General features: G+C 33.7%; 1 pseudogene; it reads left to right on the top strand.

Moving 5' to 3' along the window:
- Positions 1–6,988: 6,988 nt before the first annotated feature.
- Positions 6,989–8,411, top strand: LOC110098694 (annotated as a pseudogene).
- The last annotated feature ends 17,953 nt before the right edge of the window (positions 8,412–26,364 follow it).

Raw genomic sequence — 26,364 nt, 5'->3', positions numbered from 1 at the left:
ATCTAAATAAATATAAGAAAATTAATAGATGCCTATAATACTCTCTAAATAACGTCATTTAAATTTGAGCTTGATCGGAGCCATGGTTAAGGAGAATTATTTAAAAAAAAAAAGATTTATGCTTAAATACAAATTACTCATAAACCATGAGTCTTCAAGCTCTAATTTTAATTTTAACTCAAAGAGATCGTCATTCTAATTCCAACAAGGTATTATGCATTAAAAATGATGAAGAAATGAATTTATTATAAATTTTTGAAATTTTGCAGTAATATTCCCTTAATATTCCATGTTTCTTACAACATTTTATCTTTTACACGTGGCAAACTATGAGTGGAGATCACAAATAGTTGGGACTCACTTAAATGAGTCATCTCTCCTCTAGACCATCTGATCTTGCTTGGGCTGATCGGATGGTAAAAAAAAAAAGAAAACTATGAAATCATGACAAAGGGAAGGAGAGGATAGGGGTTTGATGCAACCAAATCATAGCCATTGGTTTAGATAATATAAACTATATGGCTATGATTTCATCTTCTTCCTCTTGTAAAGCAAAAATAGCAAGATGAAGAAGGTTTTATACCAATATTGAATGGATAGAATGACATGAAATCTTAGATTTGAGCTTTTATGTTTTTATGAATCCATTATATGAATGTTAATCAATTGATGTAAGAAGTTTAAGAAGTCGTTTAAAAAAAATTAGATGTAGACTTAGGTTTTTGATTTTACCTCAATATAATGGTGCTCCTCATTTTTCTTTGGGCTTGTTTTATTCCTTAGATCACCAGGAACAACTTCTTCAAAGAAGTCAAAGTTGGAGAAGCGACGGATCAAGAGATTGAAATTCTTGGATGAATGGGGTGGTGAATAGCTCGTCGCCGGCAAGCTCCAAACACCATCGAAATGATAGGAAAAGGTTGAGGGGAACTTGGGGAAGCAAAATGAAAATATTTCTGGTCTAGAGCAGCTCAGTCTGGCAAGAGACTAAGAATAACTTGAATGAGCTCTCTTTGGGTCATTTGGCCAAATTCAAAACCTTGAGACCCTTTGGATGGTTAAGATATGTTTGGAATCATTCAAGGATGCTTAATAGCTATCCTTAGGAAGTTAGAACGCATGGAATAAAAAAGGACTCAAAGACAATGAGTTGTAAAGTTGGTTTTGGCCTCACATGGATGGTTAGGGTTATTTTAGTCATTTGAAGCTAATCTATGGTTAAGCTCAGGTTAGGAGATGTTTAGAAACATTATAGAAGATATTTAAGCTGTTCAAGGGGATTAGCTTGGAGTGAGATGAGTTAGAGCAAAGGATTTGGACATAGATGAAATTTTGAATAAATCAAATTGATTATGGTTTGACCCATAAAAATGTTTGGGTGGATTTAGAATATAGATTAGAATCATTATATGAGATCAAAATGCTTGATATGATTGGATACATCATGACTAGATAGGCCTATTTCACTATGAGAGATATCTAGAGAAGTTTGATGGGGTTTAGAATCCATTTGGTGATGGATTGGATTTATTATTGATCAATTTATCATCTGGATAATTTGAAGAACAAGATTGAATTATTGATTTGTAGGCTGTAAGATTGAATGAAATTTTAAATTAAGATGATTAATTGAATGTTGGCTTGATTGAAAGATGGGTGATTGATTATAGGTTTGATTTATGGATTGGATGATTGATTTGTAGGTTGGTAGATTAAGAGTTGAATAAAGTTGGTTTTGTCATAATGAGCTCATATAAAAATGAGGTCAACAATTATACGATGTTTTCAATAAATCATGTTCCTTATTCAAATTATCAAATTCATCTAGCAAAGCCTTGTGATTGCTATTAATGCCAGCATAATTTTTTCTAAGGTTTTCATACTCTTTTTGTAAATTCAAATGCTCAATATTAAGGTTCACATGCAATTTTTTGAGTTTCCTATAAGCATTATGAATTTACTCAGAAATTTCAAATAATTTATCATAAGAAAGGTTTCATACCTCCTTTTGATTTGAATGATCAAGGTAATCTACCATTAAGCACATATTTGTAACCTCCTCTTATGCTTCTATTTATGAAGAGTCTAAAGCTGAGTCAGCTTAGAAAGCTCTTTGCATTTTCTTCTTACCTTTTTTGACGTGAATTTTCTCCTCAAATTTCTCCTTATTAGGATTAGCTTTGAGATTTGGGTAATCTGTCTTTACATGTCAAGACTTTCTGCATTCATAACAAATGATTTTATTAGAATTTCTTGGATTTTTAATGAACTTACCTATGTTCCAATGCTGACATCATCATTACTTTCTCTGAACAAAACATTTGAAATGCTTAGTTATAAGAGCAATATCTTTATCATCTTCTGGTATTAACTGATCACTTTCTGAATCATCAATCTTCAAAGCTATTTTTCTCTCCTTCTTTTTATCACCTGTATCAATCTGTCTTTGATTCAGTCCTTGCTCGTAAGGAATAAGCGATCAAAGAAGATTATCAATAGAGTATACATTTAAATCTTAACACTCAATAATGACAGTTATCTTTACATCATAAATAGTAAAACAATGTAAAATTTTATTTAGTTTTTTTTTGAATTTGTAAGCTCTCTACCTAAAGCATACAATAAGGTAACAATACGGGTAATCCTTGTATACATATTAGAAATTGTCTCATTTGGTTTCATGCAAAAAGTTTGTAATCATGTAATAAAATGTCCAACCTAGTTTATTTTATCACATATGTCCCTTCATAAGTTATGTAAAGTCTATCCCAAATTTCTTTTCTAGTTTTACAAGTTAAAACACACATATAATTCTTAGATTTGAAGGCACAAAAAAAACTATTTAAATATTTTGAATTTAGTTGTGTTAGGTCCCTTTTTCTACGGTCCATTCTATAAATGGTGTTTTAATTCTAATGCCATCTATTATTTTAACAGGTTTAGTATAACCTTCATGTACTAACTTCCACATGCGATAGTCAAGTGATTGCAGAAAAGTAGACATGTGAGTTTTCTAGAATTAAAAAAGAATGTTGTCAAATAAAGGTGGTCTAGCGATTGAATATCCTTCAGTAGTATTTCAATTTCCAAAATTAGCCATGATTGTTTTTCAAAAAGTAGTTTAAACTTTAATTTTTGAAATTTTCTATGATACCACTTAAAAGTTCATGTTGGTTGTTAGACATTGTAGAACTGCATCAAGGCTAAAAAGGATGGGCGTTGAAAGATTATCCATAAAAGTCATTTCTATGAACAACTGCATATTTCAATATTAGTATTTTTATTCTTCTAAAAATATTTTTAAATTTTTTTTTTTAAAATCTAAGATTTTTTTTAAATAACCAATTCACCCCCCCCCCCCTACCTAAAAACCTGCAGTGAAATAAATATAAAGAGCAGTGAAATGAAAATGTAGGAAAAATAAAAGGTAACATAAGAACACAAAATTTTCTAGTTGTTCGGTCCAAATAGACCTACTATATCCACTCCTTGGAGACTACTTCTCTGCATATTGTACTAAATAACAGTGACTCTCATTTTGTCCCCATAGCAAGGTAGAGAAGCCCTTACAAGCTCTCTTCTATTAACCCGATGTAGTAGAGAACTGTCACCTTTTACACTCTCCAAGTAATGGTAGAGTATCTTCTCATCTTTTTTCACCCACCTAGTGAAGGTAAAGTACCTACATGTCCTTTTTCACCCACTTGGTGAAGGAAGAGAACCAAGCATCCTTTTTCACCTCCTGGTGAAGTTAGTCATCCTCCTAGTGAAGGAAGAGAATCGTCACATCTTTTTAACCCTCATAGTGAAGGTAGAGAACCTTGATCCAATCTTGAAGATCTTCTCTAAAGAGTTTCCAAAGAATTTGGGAAGAAATTAGAAGAAGAACAAAGAGGTCCTCAATTTGGGCAACCTTGCGAATCCCTCACAGTTCCCTTCACTACAGAAAAAATGGCTATTACCGGTGGTTCTAACAGGCAGTTAATGGACCGCTGGTAACACCGGCGGTTTAGCCGGCGGTTAAATCGCCGTCTGTTAACGGCGGTCTGCCAGTGTTTTTAATACGTTAAACCGCCGGTATTAACGGCGGTCAAACAACCGTTGGCAAACCGCCGGATTCTAATATTCACCGGCGGTTTAGCGGCGGTCTGGACAGCCGTTGATAAGTGATTTTGTACCGGCGGTTTGGATCGCCGGAAAATTGCCGGTTAGTGCCCTAAAATGACCAGCCCCGCAACTTATATTTCATTCTTTCTCGTTCTTTCTCTCTCGTTTCCCTCGCCTCCGCTCGCCTCTGCTCGTCCGACCACGACCGACGAACGTTCTCCGACCGCCGCCGACGAGACTTCTCCGACCGCCGACCCAGATCCGACTGACACTCCGACGTCCGACCTCGCTGACCCAGTGCGACCCCTAACCACCGGCCGACTTCAAGTTTTCAACCCTAGATTTCTATTTTAAGGTATATTTTATTTTTTTTCTTTGATTCCTTTTTCTCACTAGACATAAGCAAGTGTTAGAGTTATTTTGGATGATTTAGATAGTAAATGTTGTAGTTTCTATGGGATGATTTCATATTATGGATTATCCAATACTTAATGATCAAAATTTTACATTTTTCAAAGTTCATAACTCACACAAAATGTGCAATAATAATATAGGAATTATATCAAAATTTAGAGAAATTTTCATTTCACATCTTCTTTAAATTACACGAATATAAATAAAATTGCAAGAAAGTTTTACAACTTTAAAAAACAAGAATAAAACATTTTTTAACTAAAATAAAAATGTAACATCAATAACTAAGAAATAATAAAATGATAAAAAACTAAAAACTAACATAAATTCTTTTCCAATAAATAGAAAAAAAATAACACAACATAGGGGATCTCCCTACTTGTCTTCATAATCATCTCCTTCTTCTTCTTCCTCAAGTGCTACTCCCAAGGGTGCTACTCCTGGTTAAATTAAAAAGGGGGTGAGAAAGGAATGAAGTTTCATTGTTTGTTGGAGTAAATCTCCCAACTCTTAAACATGATAATCAACAATGTTTTATTATCATCTTGATATTGATATTATAATTTATAATGGAGCTTCATGTAGTCATATAAATTATTCATCCTCTACTCTAATGCATTCAGTAGTTGCCTAAAGTTATCTAGAGAAAACCCAATCTAACCAACAAGGTCCTGAAGGTCTACTACTTAGTCTCCTAGCATCATAGGATCTCAAACTCACTACTAAATGGTTAGATCCCTCACCATGCTTTTATATGGTGATTTTGAAGGAGAAGATATTGGATCAAGTTAGGGTTTAAGAAAGCATATCTTGCTCCTACTCTGGGTTTCCTATTACTCAGATTGACTCACAAAGGTCACAAATTAAATGGGAAGGATTCCCTAATCCCATAGAAGTTGACCCCCTAACTATGTATTGGATAAACTAAAAAAATAATTTTCCCAAATTCCATAATTATATCCTTTTGAATACAAAAATTTAATACTTAGTCCTAAATGGTTATCTCACAATTGTTGTTACTAGCTATAAGCTTTGAAAAAATAAAGTATTTCCATATTTTGTCTTCTCTTCTCTTCTACTAAGCATTTTAATGGCATTACACCGCCGGTTTATTACCGGTGGTTACCAACGGCCACCGGCGGTTCTACGGTGGACATCCGGCGGTTCTGAGCGTCGGTAATACTGACGGTTAGACCGCTGGCTATCGCCGGTAATGTAACCGGCGGTCTACCGGCGAAGGCTGGCGGTTTTAAAAACAAACGACGGCCAACTAAACCGCCGGAGTACCGTTGGTAAAAAGACCGCCGGTAGGCCATCGGTCAAATAACCGGCGGCGTCACAGCCGGAAAACCGCCGGTCCAAAATCTGGTTGAAACCGGCGGTCGGAGCTGCCAGAAAACTGCCGGCAACATAAACCGCCGGTAAAGAACTGCCGGTAATAGTTTCCTACACGATTTTTTTCGGCGGCGCAAAAACCGCCGGTAGACAAAAAAACTGCCGGTTAATATAGGCTAACCGCCGGAAAAAACAGCCGGATTTTGGCGTTTTTCCTGTAGTGCTTTCCCTAGATCTCTCATTCTCTAATCTTAATATTCCTCTCAAACACACTCCCAATAGCCACCCTCAAGAGAAAATTTAAAGTAAATGATATGGATGATAGTTTTAGGATTCTATTTATAGAAAACACATGAAATCTGTCCAAAAAATGAATTTTTTCAAGAGAACTATCCATGGTTCATTTTGTACGATCGAAGATTTTTCGGTACGAACAGTTCAAAAATCATGGTTTCATTTGGTACAAACTAGGAAAAACATAGTTTTGTATATTGTGGGTCATCTATATGAATTGATATTGTACAATATGAATAGTTCAAAAATGAACAAGTTTGTATGATATAATTAAGTACGAACCTGATTTCATACATTATCATTCATCTGTACGAATTGATATCATACTATATGAATAGTTAAAAAATGAACAAGTTTGTATGATATGATATGGTATGAACTTGATTTCATATATTATCCGTCATTTGTTTGATTGTATATCACAATTTGATCAGTTAAGAAAAGCAAGTCATCGTTTGAGTAACCAAAATTTGGATAAAAATTAAGTCAAATCGTACAGTGCTGTTATATATCATACAATACGATCAATTTTTTTAAAAAAATTATCACTCTTCTCCTCTGTGCGTGCATGGTTACCCGATTATAATTACACTTACTTAGACTCAAGAAATAAAAATAAAGATATACATACTCTTTTTCATGAAATCCTATTCTACAGTATTGAAGTCTTCAGTAATCTGGAGTAATATATGATTTCACTGAAATGCTACTACTCAAAAATTTCCAATATATGATAGGAGAAAAATAATAAAATCATAACAATAATATTTGTAACATCGCTTTCTCTCTCTCTCCTTTCTTCCCCATTTCTTCTCTGACGGCTTCCAAATCTCCATTAATGGCTCTTCTCATCAAGCATACTTTCTCCGTGCGCGAAAACAAGGTGAAAGACATGATTTAGGCCTTCTTTAGCATGCTCGAGATATAGCTCATCGAGGTAGAAATGTCAGGATTAAAGGCCAGAGTTCTTCCATAATTAATTATTCAAAGGCGAAAGGACATCTGGATCACTTCCATGGCCATCTAAACACCTGTTCTCATCGAAACCCTAATTTTAATAGGCTCTGAGGTCCAGTGGTGCTGCTGTAACATATTCTCCACACAAGACCATGTGGCCAACCCAATCACTTGCGATTTAGCCACCATTTCTTCCTAGAATGTGAAAACCTTGCAGGAGTATTATTGGTGCATTGAGTATTGCCTTCATTTGGGGGCCACTGTCGCCAGTTTATATCTAATTATTGATGACAGAGGTGACATGACCTTTTTATTCACTACGTGGTTTGGAACAAGGAGAAATATGAGAAGACTAAAAATTTACCATATCCTTCATATACATATAATGATGAGTTTCAGATTGTACTTCATCCTATTAGGGTGAAAGAGTGCTGGTGAATTTGATGAATCATAGAAAGATGAAGGAAAATATTGTTGAAGTTGTCAAGAGGCTTCACCAGATATTGGCTAATAGTACACTGTTGTTCCCGGCCATCAATGTGAATGACTCTATTATGAAGAGAAAGTTTGATAACTTGTAGGGTTGCCGCCATTATCTACGTGATGGCCGTATGTAGCTACTGATGCTAGATTGCTGGCAGGGTTATTTTTGTAAGTGGTTATGGAGATGTTGGCAAGGGTTATGATTCTTCCTTGAAGCAGATCGGAGCTCGTCTCATTGTTATTAAGTGAGATCCCATTTGTGAACTTCAAGATTTGATGGATGGTATCCCTATGCTTACCATGGAGGATGTTATAGGATAGGTTGATATTTGTCACCACTATGAGAAAAAGGACATTATATTGGTTGATCATATGAAGAAGATGAAGGATAATGCCATTGCTTGCAATATCGGCCACTTCAATAATGAAATTAATATGCATGGGTTGGAAACTTATCCAGGTGTTAAGTGCATTACCATCAAGCCATAGTTAGACTGCTAGGTTTTCCTAGATGTTAATAGTGGGTTTATTATCCTTGTTGAGTGTCGTCTAATGAACCTTTGATGAGCCACAAGGCACCACAACTTATTTATGTCATATTATTTCACCAACCAGGTGATTGCATAGTTGGAATTTTGGAAAGAGAGGTCAAGCAAAAAGTATGAGAAAAAAGTATATGTGTTGCCTAAGCATTTAGATGAGATGGTAGCAGCACTTCATCTAAGCATGCTTTAAGAAAAAGCTAACTAAGCTTATCCCAGGTTGAATACATGTGTATTCTTGTTCATGGTCCTTTCAAACCTTCCAATTGCCATTATTAGAATGTTACTGTTATTATAGGGGTGAAATTGAACACCTCTTGGATGATAATGAAGATATGACGCAATTGTATTTGATAAGAAAGTAGATCCAAAATCAATAATTTTAAGTATCGATGGCTTCTACAACTTTGAATAGCATAGTTCTTGCACAAAATCTTGCAAGGCCAAATTCTAATGTTAGAGGAAGTGCAAGCTTTGCTAGTTTTCATTTAAATGATAATAATGAGGAGGATTTAGAAATGTTGTTGGAAGCTTATTTCATGCAATTAGAGGGGACCCAAAATAAAATAATTTCACTATTGAACATATATATATATATATATATATGTATTTCCAGCGAAGCCATACCAATTTATTCGGGCTTGTCTACATGGAAAGGTCACTTACATGCAAACAATAGCAAAAGTTAACTTAGTGGATCAAGAGAAGAAGCTAGCTATTATGAAACAAAAGAAAGCATGCGTTGAAGCTGCAAGCACTAACATTACTGAAAGTGCTTAGGATGTGGTTATCAGAGGAGGTGAACATATGGCCAGGGATGTGTTATTGACCATATGTCAGGCAATCATTTTGCAAATTATCTTCTCCACCACTATTAACCACATTACGCAAGCATAATTTCTAACTCAAACCCCACCCTCGACATTTGCATCAAGCGGTAGAATGCCCTATACGTGCTCTCATAGCACGTATGATGAGGCGGTAGGCTCTGTACATGCTCTCGTAGTATGGTGAGGACATTTCATAGAGTGGGGGGAAACTAATTGCATTTTCAAACATGCACCTTGAAGTCCTATACACGCTCTCGTAGAATAGTATAATCAAAGAAATACATCCACGGTATCGCCTGACACCTACCATACATGCTCTTGTAGCTAGGTGGGATGGCCCAAACTCCTGTAGTTTCCCCTAAACAGGGGATATACCAGGAGTATGCTAAATTTTATAGTGATGGAGGGCCTGACATAAACAATTAACAGGGGACATAAACTTGGTTGAATGAAAGTGACTTAAGTGAATAATGAATTGGACTTGAACTTTAATGAACCACATAGAACTGAACTTGCATAATAGCATGGAACTGGGATTTTAATTATAAAAATACACAATTATAATTAAAAGATAAATGCTAAATAAACTAGTGGAGAATACTTAAATGAACATCAACAAATAAACATGGAATTGAACTCATGGTGGAAGTTCTTCAAACATAAGTGACATGCAAGTAAACGTGTCAGTTCCTTACATACACTGGAAATCAATGAGAATAAACGGACATAGCACACATGGTGAACAAGAATTCAACTGTTGTTTGATTGCAAACAATCATCAACAAGGATGAAGAAGGACATGTGACCCATTTGTAAATATATACATAAGTATATGAAAATCATACAATAGTAAAGAAGAGTTATGTGTAGCTTTTAAATCAACCTTACAAGCAAGTGTGTCAAACAACAATGCACCTAACAGAATATTCATGAGTGATACAAGAGGAATACAATAATATACTCATGAATTATACATGGAGGATATACAACAAGTACAATAACATTCTTACACTAAATAGCAACGAGAAAATTCAATTTGCAAGTAAACACATTAAACAACAAAGGGTTTGTAACGCTCATGATGAATTGTTCATGAATAACGGTAGAAAACATGCAGTCAATATGGTGACTCCAAATAAGAAATGAGTGCAACAGTCTCCTTGCACTCAACATCATCTAATTTGAAAATGAGCATAATAATCTATCAGTCAATATGCATAGAGAGAATATGCAATGAATGGAATTCATCTGGTAGTCAACATCAGTGCACAGATGGATAGACAAACTCATTTGTAAATGATAAGCCATGAGCAAATATGCATAATGCAACATAAGATATATGCAATTATCATGCAACAAGCATGTTAACATCCCTACAACCAATACCAAACATATAAACAGTTGCGTTAAACTCATCAATCAATAAAAAATAAAATGAATGTATAGTCTAGTTGCAAGCAAATGTATAAATTCCCCAGTAAGTAAATTGCCTACAATTGATGACAGTTGATGTAGTAAGCCCTACTTGTGAGCAACATTGATCAACATACGATGAGTGTTGCAATATCCCTACGCTGAACAATCAACCAGCTTGCAAGTGAAGGCACTAATCCACTTGGAACCAATAATAGTACATAATTTGTGAATACAACAGTTTCTCTTCAATCAATGTCATTGGGCATTGCAAATGTATTTAGAAGTCTCCAATGAACACAAAGCTAATATACAAGTATATGTTGCAACCTGACAATCAGTGTGTATAGGGAAAATCAATGATGATTACAACTTATCAGTAGTCAATGTTAACTTGCACAGGAATACATCTACTTGCTTACAAATGATAAAGCTTCCAGCAAACATAAGCTTCCACGAGTTGTCATAAAAAACCCATTATAGATCCAAAAAAGTCCCTACACATACGTTACAACATATATACACAAAAATGGAAGAGTGCTTATGTAAGAATATATACCTACATGGTCCCCGACGAGCAGTGTGCAAGCACACACGATGTTTGAGGATGATGCACGGGTCAATAATTGAATCAAGCTCAAACCTAATCCGTCTATATAGGTCAATATGAGTTGATAAGGTTTGAACCATTAAACAAATATATGGTAGTGACGTCAATTGTGACATTTATTTTATTATTTATATTGGACCTTCAAGGCCCTTAAGAAAGAAAATTAACTAAATAAAAGAATACAATCAATTAGAGCCTCTCCTCTATTAACGACTAACAAAGTCGATAACAAAATGAAATTGGCATAATAATATCCTATAATGACTATGTTGATAGAAATATCAACTGGAGAGGTTCACAAACACTTTGAAATGCATCCAAGTGCACATGAAATTCAAGATTCAAAATTTTCCAAAATATAAAATATTTAAAATTGAAATTATCCATTAATAACTTAAAGCAAAAACTCATCCATTCTCGAGAATAGTATACCTAGGTGAACAATTTTGAAAATACACTTTAGCTTATAAAGAGCTTATGTCTAGTTGAGAATTACACTAGGATTCATCCTCAAATAGACTCCTGCCAGTAAGGACAAGGAACATGTCCTCTAATCCATGATTTTTCTACCAAATGATATTGCAGGTAAATAGTTATGACCGGGGCCCTCTAAACTGGGTGATTTTCTGTCATTTGGCATCATTGAATTATGATTTTGGCCAGAGCCCATATGCTCACCAATGCAACTAAGTCCTTGATATATGGATCAATAAGACATAATTAATAGGGCATAAATCCCTTTGTTAGCTAAGGTGAATTTAAATTTATCCCTTAAACTAACATCCACTTTAGGTCAACAAGATACCCATAATTGAAGCAACACATGGCTACTGACATGAATCCATCTGTCAGGTTGGGTCAATTACCTCCTTTAATAAAGTTGACCAGGGGCCACAATAGCCTAGGATGATGGAACCATGGAATCTTGATCGGGTCTATCATCGATTCCCCAACCATCCACTTTAACTATAAGATAGTGAAATTTTCAATTTTAAATATTGAATTTTTAAAAACCTAATACCAATGCTTCTACTATATGATAGATACACATATCTCTACATATCTAATTAATGACTAAGCTTAATTAAAATCTCTCTCAATTTTGGGAGGTGCAATTAACTATAAGGGCTTGCAGTTATAGTAAACTTGAACTCAAAACCTAAAATCATCACAAAATATGGGTAAAATCTCTGCGTAGTGTTTTTATTAAAAAATCTAATACGCCTTCTCAAAATTTGCCCAGAAACCTAATCCATCAAAACTCCTCTAAATTAGGGGAGGCTGGGGTGCAAATTTTTGAAGCCCATAGATTTCTGGAAAATTCATTGGGAATGGTTTCTCATTCCATCTTTGACTAGTTGTCTAAGGACTATATTAGCAATAAAAAATAATAATGATAATACTGAGCTTTATACAATGAATATCAGAATGTGACACTTGGGTCCTATGTATAAAAGGTTATCACAAAATGTTCTTGATAAAGGGAATACAACCATTTTTCATGATGACAAAGCAAAGATATTACAATCCAGGATTCTTAGTCTTTGATTTTGATGATGACAAACATTATTGAGTAAACTATTACTTTTCTCACTAAATATTTTAGATATTTCTTTTGTCTTTGAGTACTAACATTTTAGGCCAGATATACACTGCTTAAGACTGTTGAAGACTCAAGATTGGATAGAATAGGATGTAAAAGAGTAATGATCTTTTTAATAGGAAAGTATTTAACATATCATACTAAGCCCTAGGTGTCTGTTTTAGTCCATATAATGCTTTTTCAATTTAAACACATGATTATGGAATTTTGAATTTTCAAAACCTGGAGGTTGCTAAACATAACCATCTTCTTATATCTTGTCATTAAGAAAGGCACTCTAAACATCCATTTGAAATAATTTAAAACCTTTAAAATAGGCAAAGTCTTTAAATACCCTTATAACTTCAAATTTGGTTACAGAGGCAAAATTTTCTTCAAAATTAATTCCTTCTATTTGATTATACCCCCTTGCCACCAATCTTGCCTTTTTTTAATCATAACACCAAAATCATTAATTTTATTTTTGAACACCCACGTAGTTCCAACAATACTTTGATCCTTAAGCCTTTCAATTAATTTCCAAACATCATTTCTAACAAATTGATTTAATTTTTCTTGCATGGCCAAAATCCAAAATTCATCAAAAAGTGCTTGATTTATATTAGTGGGTTCAATCATTGAAATAAATGCAGAATGATTCACTTCTTTGCTAAGATTATGCCTAGTTCTAACTCCCTCACTTAGTTCACCTAAATTCTTTAGGGCGACTTTTAGAAAATTTCTATTCTCTAGGTAATGTATTTTATGTTCCAATCTTCTCTTCCAATTTTGTCTAAGTAATTCTTTGAGTGATATCTTCAATATGATCTTCCTCCAACCTTATCTCTTCCAAAATATTAGATTAATAAAAAAAAACATGTGTGGTCTCCTCAACTATTAAAGTTCTCTTGTTAAAAGCCTTAAAGGACTTGCCAACACTAAAATATCCTAGAAAAAAATTCTTCATTAGATTTATGATAAAAATTTTCTAAAGGAGTTTTACCATTATTATGAATAAACACCTTACATCCAAAAATATGCAAAAGTGAAAGATTAGGTTTTCTACCCTTAAGAATTTCATAGCGTGTCTTGTTCAAATTGGATCTATTATTCACCCTATTCAGAACATAATAAGCTGTACTAATTGCTTCAATCCAAAAATATTTGAGAAGTGAATATTTATTCAACATGACTCTAGCAGCTTCTATTAAAGTTCTATTCTTTCTTTTAATAACCCTATTCTTATTAGGGGTCCTAGGTGCTAAAATATTATGATCAATTCCTTGCTCTCTACAAAAATCATTAAAATTTTCATGTTTAAACTCTCCTCTATGATCACTTTGAATTGATAAAATTTCATACCCTAGTTTCTTCTGAATCCAAGTAGAAAAAATTTTAGTTTATCAAATTATTCATTCTTTTAAGATAAGAATCTGACCCAAGTGAATTTTAAAAAATCATCAATAATTACATACCCAAAAATTTATCACCTCGACTTACAATGCTAACCAGTCCAAAAAGATCTATGTGAATGATTTCAAGTGGTTTGCTAGTTCTAAGATCTTTAATTGAATTAAAGGAGGACTTCACCTATTTTTTAATTGAAATGCATCACATTGGTGATCCTTAGTGAAGTCTAGTTTGGGTATCCCTCTAATTAATTCTTTTTGGGTAATCTTCTTAACATTTTTAATACTTGCATGACTAGGTCTTCGATGTCATAATCATGATTCATCAGTGATTGTTTTGATACAAAAAAGTATTAGAAGATTTAATAAAATTTAAATCAAACATGAATATATTATTTACTCTATTTCCATACAACACATTAATTCCATTTTGGCTTATTTTGTAGCTTGTAGGAAAAAAATTATCACTATAACCCTTATCACAAAGGTGACTAATACTCAACAAGTTATGCTTTAAATATTAAACCAATAACACATTCTCAATAAAGAAATTGTTCTTATTGACAACCATATATGTACCTACCACTTTCCTTGTGGTATTATCTCCTAATGTCACTTTTCCTCCATTCTTAGCTTCTAGTGATATGAATTATGTCGTGTCTCCAGTCATATGCTTTGAACATCCACTATGAAGGTACCAAATGCTCTCATGAGGACTTACATAAGAGCATTTCTACAAAATTATCAAATGTTAGACTTGGAAACCAAAATGAATTTGTGTTCACCTCTTGACAATGATAATCTAGATACATGTTTGATTACTGTGTTTTAGGTATCTTAGGTCTCCACACTATATGTGTTTTACTATGAATCGTACAAGTGTGAGAGATATGACCAATAATTTCACATGAAAAACATTTAACTCTAGGAAAAGGATTTACCAATCTATATGAGTTATTTTATCTTTTATTAGGTTTTTGAAATTTTATGCTTCTGATCGGGATTAAAAAATTATTCAAGTGTTGGGGGTGTCATATTTTCCTCACGAGCTTTTAGTTTCTGTTTAAGATATGAGTTTGCATTTTCTAAAATAGCATTTCAACCCTTAAATCATATTCTATTAGATTTTTTTGATCTATATACACCAGACATTCATTTTTAAGATTAGTATAAGATGTTTTCAATAATTCATATTTCTTTCTCAAATCATCTAATTTATCCAATAAGTTTATATAGTTGTTATCAATAAATGCATCATCATTCCTAAGGATTTCATGCTTTTTTTTATAAATTTAAATATTCTATGTTCAGTTTGGCATACAATTTTTTGAGTTTCCTATATGCAACGTTGATTTTCTCAGAAACTTCAAATGACACATTATAGGATAAATCACATACCTCCTCTTGATCTGACTAATCAAGCTAGTCTGCCATTGAGCACAAGTTTGTGACTTCCTCTTTTACTTCTATTTCTATGTAATCTAAAGCTAAGTCTGCTCAAAATGCTTTCTGTAATCTTTTCTTATCCTTCATAATATTGGTTTTCTCCTCAACTTTCTCCTTGCTATGATTAGCTTTAAGATTGAGGCAATCAAATTTAATATGTCCATGCTTCCTATATTCATAACAAATTACACCATTAGAAGCATTTGCATTTTTGTGGAACTTACCCTTATTCCCCTATTGAAATATCCATTGCTTTCTTCTCAGGAAACTTTGAATTGCTTCATCATGAGTGCAATATCTTTTTCATCCTCAAGCTATGACTGATCACTTTTCAAGTCATTTAATTTCAACGTAATGTTTTTTTCATTCTACTTGTCACTTGTATCAATCTATCTTGAGTCATTCCTTGTAAGAAATTAGTGATCCAAACATATTGTTAAAAGAATAAACATTTAGGTCATTGATTTAGTTATGACAATTATCTTTACATAATAAGCGGTAGGTAAACAACATAGAATTTTATTAAATTTTAGAATTAGTTAGTTCCCTACCTAAAGAACACTATGAAGTGACTATCTATATAAAACAAGTATACATGTTAGTGATTGATTCATTTAGTTTATGCAAAAAAGTTCATAGTCATGTAATAGAATGTTTAATCTGGACTGTTTCACTTTATTAGTTCCTTCATACGTTATGCAAAGTCTATCCCAATTCTCTTCTCTAGTTTTACAGGTTGAAACATGCATATAGTCCTCATATTTTAGGGCACATAAAAAAAGTTTGAATATTTTTCATTTAATTTAGCTAGTTCTTTTTCCTCTACTATCGAATCAATAAATAGTATTACAGTCCAAATTCCGTCAACAAGTCTAGTTAGTCTATTGTAACATTCCAATACTAAAATTCATAAGCGATAGTCAAGCAATTTAAGAAAGTAGACATATGAGTTTAACAAAATTTAAAAGGAATGTTATCAAATAGTGGTGGTTTGGTGATTGAATATCCTTCATGAGTGTTACATTTTCCAAAAGTAGCCATGACCATTTTTAAAAAGTTATGTAAACCTTAATTTTTGAAAATAAATTCTAATACCACTTGAATGCTTGAATAGGTTGTTAGACACAATAGAACTATCCCAAGGCTAATCAAGATTGGTGGTGAATTGATAATTTAACAATTCTCTAGGATGTTAGAAAACCAATTTAAGATTTTAAAGCACAATAATTAAATTTATGCAAAAATATTTTTCAACCATAATATACTTAAATATAGAAAAATAAAAATACAGTAAAAAAGTAATAATATAAGAACACCAAAATTTTATAGTGATTCGGTCTAACTAGACATACGCCCACTCCTTTAAGTCTCCTTCTTCGGTTATTGCACTATATCCAAGTGACTCTCCTTTTACTCCTACAGCAAGGCTGAGAAGACCTTATAATTGAAAGTTCATTAGGGATGTTAAGCCCTATAGAACTGGACCAAGACTAACCAAGAGGGGGGGGGGGGGGGGGTGAATTGGTATTTTAAAAACTTTAAGCAAAGCTCAACAAATTTCATAAACCAAATCACCACAAAACAAACAATGCAGAAATTTAAGTGCGAAAGCAGTAAAAAAAAGAACACAAAGGTTTATAGTGGTTCGGTCAACTCGACCTACGTCCACTTCTCGGAGGCACCCTCCGAGTATTGCACTACAATCGTGACTCTCCTTTAGCCCCCACAGCTAGGCATAGAAGCCTTTACAAACACATCTTTTTACCACACTCGGTACGGTAGAGAACCTTCCTCCTTTTGCTTCCTCCTGAAGTAGGCAGAGAACCTCAATCACTTGTTGAAACTTACCTCTCCCAACCCTTCCAAGGACAAGAGACTCTAGGGAAGAAGAAGTGGAACAATGCTTGGAGCAACCCCTTGTGAATCCCCTCACAAGCTCCCCCTTAACAAGATCCTCTCTCTCTCTCTCTCTCTCTCTCTCTCTCTCTATCTCTCTCTCTCCTTTAGGTTTTCTCAGGTCAAGACAGCAGTCAAGGATCTTCAAAAATATTGAACAAGAGCTCTTATAAAGAAGAGCTTCAAAGGAGCTCATTAATTTCAAGTTATCGACTATATTGTCCAGGATGATATTTAAATCGTCCTGGCCGATCAGTACAAATCTCAGAAGATTGGCCAGAGCATCGCCCTGAAAGCAAACTGGATGATTGAAAATTAGCTTGATCATCCTGGACGATCTCACGATCATCCCGGCTGATCAGTTCAAATCAGAGGAAAATCATCCTGAGCATCGCTCTGAATTCAAGCTGGATGATATTTATCGTCCAAAAGTAACTAAGGGTTTTTGAATAGATCGACCTGGCCGATCCTGAGATCGTCCAGGATAATGTGATCGTATCAATCATCCTTAATTACTTCCTTGATTCATGGATTAATTTAGGCATAATTGTGTGATATCATCCAGGCCGATCTTACGGTCGTTCTGGCCGATTTCCAAAAATACAGAATACCTAAATTGATTATGGTGGCAAATTATTTTTGTATTAAGCCTATCATCCTGGCCGATACAGGTATCGTCCAGGCCGATCAGTTAATTATGGCTGCCTTAACAAGAAATCCTGTTTAGAACTTCTATTTTGAACTCGATCGTCCAGGCCGATAATAATATCGTCCTGGCCGATGTGAGTAAAAATAGAGATTCTTAATCTCTTAAGTGTGTGTGTAGGGTTACTTAACATCAGTCACTTCAAACATTTATAATTGACTCGAGAAGGGAAAAATAAAATTATAGACTGACTCAACCCTAATATACCCATTCTTGAGCTGGCTCCATTTTTACGTTCGATCTTTGATTCCTAAAAAGTCAGTAGTAAGAGGCAGTCCAAGATAAGTAAGAGTGTTTCCCAATCATCAAAACATAGTTCATGGACCTGAATTTTCAACAATCTCCCCCTTTTTGATGATGGCAAAACACTACGACAAATAATTTAAAAACAGCAGTGTAACACACGGAATTGAAGTGAAAGAAACATCCTAAAAATACTCCCCCTTTTGACATCTCAAAAAGGAGGGAATTAAGAACTAAAGCAAACCACAAGACACCCTCCCTTTTTTTTACCAAGGCTTGAAGATGATGTAGTATTCCATGTGATTGATTTTAAAAACTTGTGAGTTAATGAGTTAACAACATCAATAATCCAAAGAACAGTAGAATATATGATCATGGTTACCCTTAGCTCGGACTTTCTCTTAGGGTAGAATAATCTTTTGAAATTAATGACCTAATTCAAAAAATCAATTGGATATGAAAAAAAAGAATCCATTCATCACTTGGTTTAAGAAAAAATATCTTATAGAGTAATGAGCCAAAGTAAATTTGTCACAATCGCAAATAATCGAAATCAAGTCTTTGATACATGAAAACTTCTAAGTTTTAAAAGATTTGAAAAGAGAGAATAGCTTTCTTTTTAGTGGGCTCATTTTATGCCTCTTGTCACTTTGATTGGCTCTTTGAGCATCTTTTGATTTTTATACACTTTCGTGTATATACTTTTCTTTTCAATTTGGCATCATTGGCCTTTTTTTATTATTTTTGCAAGCTAAATTCTCTTTTTCAATCTCTTAAAAAAGAATTCTTAGTTGTGAGTATATCTTCTAGATATCAGAGAATAGGAGAAATCTCTCTAACATAGAGAAGAACTATCCACAAAATAGAATCAATAACCAATGACAAGAGTAACGAGGAATCTTGACGTGACAAAAAGACTTTAAGCATTATAAATATACGATAGATTTGCTTAAGAAAGTTTAGAAAAGTTCTTAATTTAATACAAAATCTTTAATTTGAAATAGATTTTTGATTAGAAAAGAAAACTATGCCACTAAAATAGGTTAGAGAAAGAGACACAATCAACAAAATAATTTTACCATCTAATAGATTAAGAGATGTAAAACTGACTACAAATTCTCAAAAGCAAAGACAAGGCATACGATATCATTTCAGCGATGATTTTTTTTAAGGCTAAATTTAAGAAAGAAAAGCAATCAAAAAGAAAGTAAACCAAATCGAACAAAAACTAAGAGTAAAAAAGAAAAGAAAACAAAGAGCAAAAAGGAAAAACAACTAAAAGAAAAAGAACAAAATAAAGCAAATAGAAGATCAAGTTTATGCAGTTATGAGTTGCGAGCCTCCGTTTGTCCAAGTATCCTATGTTCTCACGAGGTCTTTGGTGAGAGCAATCCTGCATGAATCAACAGCTGTCAGACTTAGGAACCCAAATAGGTTTGGGTCCCTTCTCATAAAAAGTAGAGTGTAATGCATGTGTGTTATGCTGTGAATCATGCAATTTTGGTCTCCACACCCAATCTGTACTATGGTGAACAGTGCAAGTGTGTGAGATGTGTCCTAGCATGCCACACAAAAAACATCTAATTCCAAGAAAAAGATTTCTTAAATGATTTGGGTTATTATGCATCTTCCTAGGCCTTGGCTTTAGATCAAAAGTGGGTGTCATCCTATTTCCCATAAGTGAGTTCAATTCATTTTTAAGCCTCAAGTTAGTATTTAATAAAGCATTATTATCAATCCTCAAGTAGCTCTCTAAATCTTTAGATTTCTTAAAATAAGATTTAAGTGTGGTGTGTGAAACTTTTAATACATCATGCTCGTTAATTAATTCCGAATGCTTTTTGTTTAAATCATCAAATTCATCAAGTAGAGCCATGTGATTTAAATCAATTGTAGAATGATCTTTGAGAATAATTTTATATTCTTTTTGTAAATTTGAAAGTTCTAACTTAAAACTAGCATGAGTCTTTTTAAGTTTTTTGTATGATGCATGAATTTTCTCATAAATTTCAAACAATTGATCATAAGTGGGTTTACATACCTCTTCTTCATCACTTTGATCAAGATGATCTTCTCCCATTAAGCACAAGTTTGTTGTTTCTTCTTCTGGTTCCGTCTCCGATGAATCCGATGTAGAATCCGCCCAAAACGCCTTTTGGACTCTCTTCTTGTCCTTCCTTAACTTAGGTTTCTCCTCACCCTTTTCTTGGCATGAGTGATCTTCAAGTGTAGGACAATAAGCTCTCACATGTCTAGGCTTCCTGCATTCATAACAGACAACATTAGAAGATCCCTTTGAATATTTATTATCCTTACCTTTTCTCCAATGATGCTTTTGCTTCTTCCTTAGAAAGCTTTTGAATTTCCTTGTGATTAAGGCAAAGTCATCGCTTTCAGACCCGAAAGATTCAGAATCTGATTTGTGTGCCTTCAGTGCCACTGTTTTCGCCTTCTTCTTCTCACCTCCATCAAGATTTCTTTGATTCACTCCTTGCTCGTAAGCAATGAGAGAGCCAAGTAAGTTGTCAATCGAATAGGTGTTTAAATCCTTAGATTCAGTTATAGCAGTGATTTTAGCATCAAATGACGAAGGCTCTTAAAATCTTGTTTACTTTTTCAAAATTTAAAAGTTTTCTTCCTAATGCATGCAATGAAGTAACAATCTGAGTAAACCGTGTATACATGTCAGAAATATATTCAGAAGGTTTCATATGAAAAAGTTCATAGTCATGCAAAAGAATGTTCAAACGGGATTGTTTCACTTCATTGGTTCCTTCATAAGTAATGCATAACCTATCCCAAATTTTCTTACCAGTTTAGTAAGTGGAGACACGCATGTAATCCTCAGATTTCAAAGCATAAAATAAAAGTTCAAACATTTTGCATTCAATTGAGTTAAATCTCTTTCATCGAAAGCCCATTCAATAAAAGCAACTTACATTTTAATTCCGTTAATTTCACGAGAAGGTGTAGAATACCCTTCTTTAATAAGCATTCACATGCAATAATCAGTAGATTATAAAAATGTTTCCATACGGGTTTTCCAAAAATCAAAAGGTAGGTTATCAAACAAGGGAGGTCGTGTAATCGAATATCCTTCAGTAGTGTTACGATTCCCAAAGTTAGCCATGTATCAAATTCAAAAAGTTTTGAAACTCAGTTTTTATGAATCTGGCTCTAATACCACTTAAAAGTTTGTTAGGGATGTGAAGCCCAATACAACTAGCCCAAGACTAACCAAGAGGGGGGGGGGGGGGTGGTATTTTAAAAATTTTAAGCAAAGCTCAACAAATTTCACAAACTAAATCACCACAAAACGGGGGGGGGGGGGGGGGTGAATTGGTATTTTAAAAATTTTAAGCAAAGCTCAACAAATTTCACAAACTAAATCACCACAAAACAATAATGCGGAAATTTAAGTGCGGAAGCAGTAAAAACTAGAACACAAAGGTTTATGGTGGTTCAGTCAACTCGACCTACGTCCACTTCCCGTAGGCACCCTCCGAGTATTGCACTACAATCGTGACTCTCCTTATGCCCCCACAACTAGGCGGAGAAGCCTTTATAAACACCTCTTTTTGCCACACCCAGCAAGGTAGAGAACCTTCCTCCTTTTGCTTCCTCCTGAAGCAGGCAGAGAACCTCGATCACTTGCTGAAACTTACCTCTCCCAACCCTTCCAAGGATAAGAGACTCTAGGGAAGAAGAAGTGGCACAATGCTTGGAGCAATTCCTTGTGAATCCCCTCACAAGTTCTCCCTCACAAGATCCTCTCTCTCTCTCTCTCTCCCTCTCTCTCTCTCTCTCCTTTAGGTTTTCTTAGGTCAAGACAGTAGCCAAGGATCTTCAAAAATGTTGAACCAGAGCTCTTATAAAGAAGAGATTCAAAGGAGCTCATTAATTGCAAGTTGCCGACTATATCATCTAAGACGATAAGTAAATCGCCCTGGCCATCAGTACAAATCTCAGAAGATTGGCTAGAGCATTGCTCTGAAAGCAAACTGGATGATTAAAAATTAGCTTGATCATCTTGGATGATCTCACGATCGTCCCGGCCGATCAGTTCAAATCCGAGAAAAATCATCCTGAGTACGCCCAAAATTCAAGCTGGCCGATATTTATCGTCCAGGAGTAATTAAGGGTTTTTGAATAGTTCATCCTGGCCAATCTTGAGATCGTCCAGGATGATGTGATCATATCAATCATCCTTAATTACTTCCTTGATTCCTAGATTAATTTAGGCATAATTGTGTGATATCGTCCAGGCCGCTTACGATCATCCTGGCCAATTTCAAAAAATTCAGAATACCTAAATTGATTATGTCGACAAATTCTTTATGTATTAAGCCTATTGTCCTGGCGATAATGACGGGAGAATGACGGGAACCAGGGATAATGACGGGATAATGACGGGAGAAGATGACTCAGATCCTTTCTTGGAGAAACCATTATGAAACCCTCATAAACTCCCCCTCATAAGATCCTCTCTCTCTCTCTCTCTCTCTCTCTCTCTCCCCCCTAAGCTCTCCCTTCCTCTTAGCTCTCCCAGGTTAGGACAGTAGCAAAATATTATATCTTGCGTAAATAAGAGATCTTATATAGATGAGCTTCAAATTTTTCCTAAATTGTAACAAACCAACAAAGATTATCCAATATGATCATCCTGTATAATCAGTATAAATTCAGCTCAATCAAGTAGGATGATATGGGGGAGGCTAGACGATTAGATGATCTATTTTTTCTGATAATTTAGGACGATGGCTACATTATCCTATACGATTAGAACAAAATATCAAATATCGTCTAAACCATTGCTTGATTCGATAAGACTTTACCTGTATGGACATAAAAATATAACTGATCGTCCAGGATGATTTATTAATCATCCTTTATGATTAGTTCAAAACATTAAATATTATCTAGACCATCACTCTGTTAGGTTAGACTTTACATGTTTGGTTGATGAAAAAATAACTAATAAGCCATGATGATTCTTGGATCGTCTAGTATGATTAATTCAAATCAATACATATCATCCAGACCATCATTCTATTCACCAGGAAGAAATAAAGGTTTGTTAGCTGATCGTCTAGGATAATCTTGCAATCATCAAGGAATATATGATCGATCAATTAAACCATAATTATTTTTCTTAATCATCATATCAATTTAGGAATAATTATAATGCATCGTCTAGGATAATATTCTGTACAATGTTTAAAAATAATAACAAGCCTAAAAGAGTTGGCGACTGATTCTTTCTGATATAAGAATATTATCAAAGATAATGCTAATATCGTCTAGGATGATTTATTTAATTCGGCTATCTTAACCAGGATGCTCTAATTAGGGTTTCTATTTTTAACTGATCTTCCAGGATGATTTTGGATCATCAGGGACAATATGATAAAAAATAGAAAACTTTAAACACAAAATTTTTCCCTCTGAGTGTGTGTGTGCAAGGTTACTTAGCATCAGGACCCACTTTGTTACATTTGACTCAAGAAAAGTTAAAAGCATTTGAAGTACACTTACAGACTAACTAAGCACTAATCTACTCCTTTTAGAGCTAGCTTGATTTGCAATTATCCTTGTGGACCTGAAATATTAGTAGGCAAGGTAATAGTAGAAAAAATAGAAAATTAAAAAATGTTTGCTATCATCAAAATTATAATTCTTGAATCCAGATTCATAAAAATCTCCCCCATTTTTTATGATCACAAAACTTGGTAGAAAATTCAACTTAAGTAGTTAAATTAAACATAACGTGAAGAAAAATATTCTAAACCAAGCAATACAATTTTTTTAAAAATCAAAGAGATGGTACAAACACTAAACAATGATAATAAAAAAATAGTACAATGAAATAAAATAAACACTACTAATACTCCCACTTTTGACATCATAAAAAGGAGGAGGAAAATAGAAAAGAAAAATAGAATAGAAATTAGAAACTAATAAACACCACAAAACATCACAAGAAAATAGTTTATAAGTATGAAGGGCTCTGATAATTAGAAGGAGGTGGTGGTGGTGGCTGAAAGAAATTAGAAATAATAGCGACATGCTCCCCAAACTAGGCAATGTCCTGGTTGTTCTTCTGCTACTAGTGTTCCACATATGCATCAAATCTAGAGACATCCTCCATATGATGCTACTCCTATGCAATAATGTTAGAGTCGCACTAAGCCTTCCACTGGTCGAATCACTCCACCAGCGGATCTAGATGTGAGTGAAGGCAGATCAGAGAAGGTGCATGAATAAGTGCAAGAGCAACTTTTATCTTAGCTCCCTTAGCCTCCTCATTCTTTGGGTGGAGATGAGTACTGTGAAGAATGTGGAAGGAGCTGTTGGTGTAGAAGGCAGGCTGAAAATTAGGTGGGGCAGGATATTGAAGATTATTTTTGATTTCCAGGACAAAGGCTATGATATATCCTAAGGCAAAGTTAGGCTTTCTTTTGTGCCCTAGATCTCTAATACTAGTCAGATGCTCAATGTATCTAAAAAGAAGATCAACAACATTGAACTCTCTATGTGCTATTAAAATTATAGCATTTAGGATGATAGGATAAAAAGGCGGTTATATCATCCAGGACGATCAGACAAAATCCAAGATGATTAGATAGAGGAGATCATCCCGAAGAGTCATGCTAATCGATCATTGAAAAAGTAGATCGTCCAGGATGATCTCAAATAGTTGACTTAGATTAGCCGTAGATGGAATATAAAGGGTGGTGTGATGATATCATCCAGGATGATGTGATCAAAAATTAAAATTTTGATAATGGAGGAAGGTGATCAAAAGGTGCCCCAAAACAAAAAAAAAGTAAAAAAAAAATTATGAAAAGATGATGAAAATGACAAAAAGAATGAAAAATAAAGTTTTTTTTTATCATAGTAAGAATATGATAAATTTTCTATGTGATTAAATTAAAAATTTATAAAAAAATGAGTTAATATCATTAAAATATGAAAAATAGTAGACCAACCGATCTTGTTAACACTAGATCGGACTTCTTAATGGACAAACTATTTTTTTGAAAACAAAGATATAACTCAGAAAAAGCAATTGGATAAGAAAAATTGATCCATTCAAACCTTATTTCCAGAAAAATATCTTATAGAATAATATACCAAATTAATTAGTCACAATCATGAATTTTGAAATAAAGTCTTTGAAAATATAAAGTGACACATGAAATTCTTCTAAGAGTTAAAGGTTTGAAAGAGAAGGAAGCTTGCTTTCTTGTGGGTTCATTTTGTGCCTCTTGTTAATTGGTTGGAGCACTTTACACATCTTTTGATTTTTGATACACTTTATGTATCTTTCACTTTTTTTTTGTGATCATTGATTATCTTTTCTTTTTTTCTTTATTTTAGGCTCATTTTATGCCTCTTGTTATTTTTGCAAGCTAGATCTCTTTCGAAACTCTTAAATACTCTCAGTTGTGAGAATATATTCTAAATATTAGAGAAGAAAAACTCACTATCTAATATAAAGGAGTAAACCAAAAAGTAGAATCAAATTTATATGATAAATGCAATGACAAGATTATGAAAGCTTGAAAGTGATTTAATGACTTTGAACATTCCTTATATAAGATAGATTACTGTAGCAAGATAGAAAAAATCTCAATCATAAAGTCCAGTTGTTAATTTGAGATAAACTTTTATTTAGACAAGAAAATTACACTGCTAAAAGAAATTAGAGGAAGGGAAACAATCAATGGTATTTCTCCGTTTAACTGATTTTGGGATGTCAAATATTGACTATAAAATTTCAAAAAAAAAAAAAAAATTTAAAAAAAAAAAAAAAAAGGCATAAAATATTATTTTATTGAAAAAAAAACTGAAAGAAAAACTAAAACATCTGAAATGAAAATATAAAAAGTAATAAAAAATAAAAAAAATTAAAACTAAAAAATAAAAGAAAGAACAGAAAATAACTACAAACAATTTAGTAAACATCAAGTTCATGCATTTATGTCAGTCACACCCAATCTGGTCCTTAAGATGTTGAATGTGTCAAATTCTAGTGGTTTAGTAAAGATATCAGCCAGTTGATTCTCAATTGCTACATGGTGTAACTCAATGTCT

Source organism: Dendrobium catenatum, unplaced genomic scaffold (genome assembly GCF_001605985.2).
Source record: "Dendrobium catenatum unplaced genomic scaffold, ASM160598v2 fragScaff_scaffold_1459, whole genome shotgun sequence".
Lineage (NCBI taxonomy): Eukaryota > Viridiplantae > Streptophyta > Magnoliopsida > Asparagales > Orchidaceae > Dendrobium > Dendrobium catenatum.
This window is presented reverse-complemented; position numbering and strand designations above follow the sequence as displayed.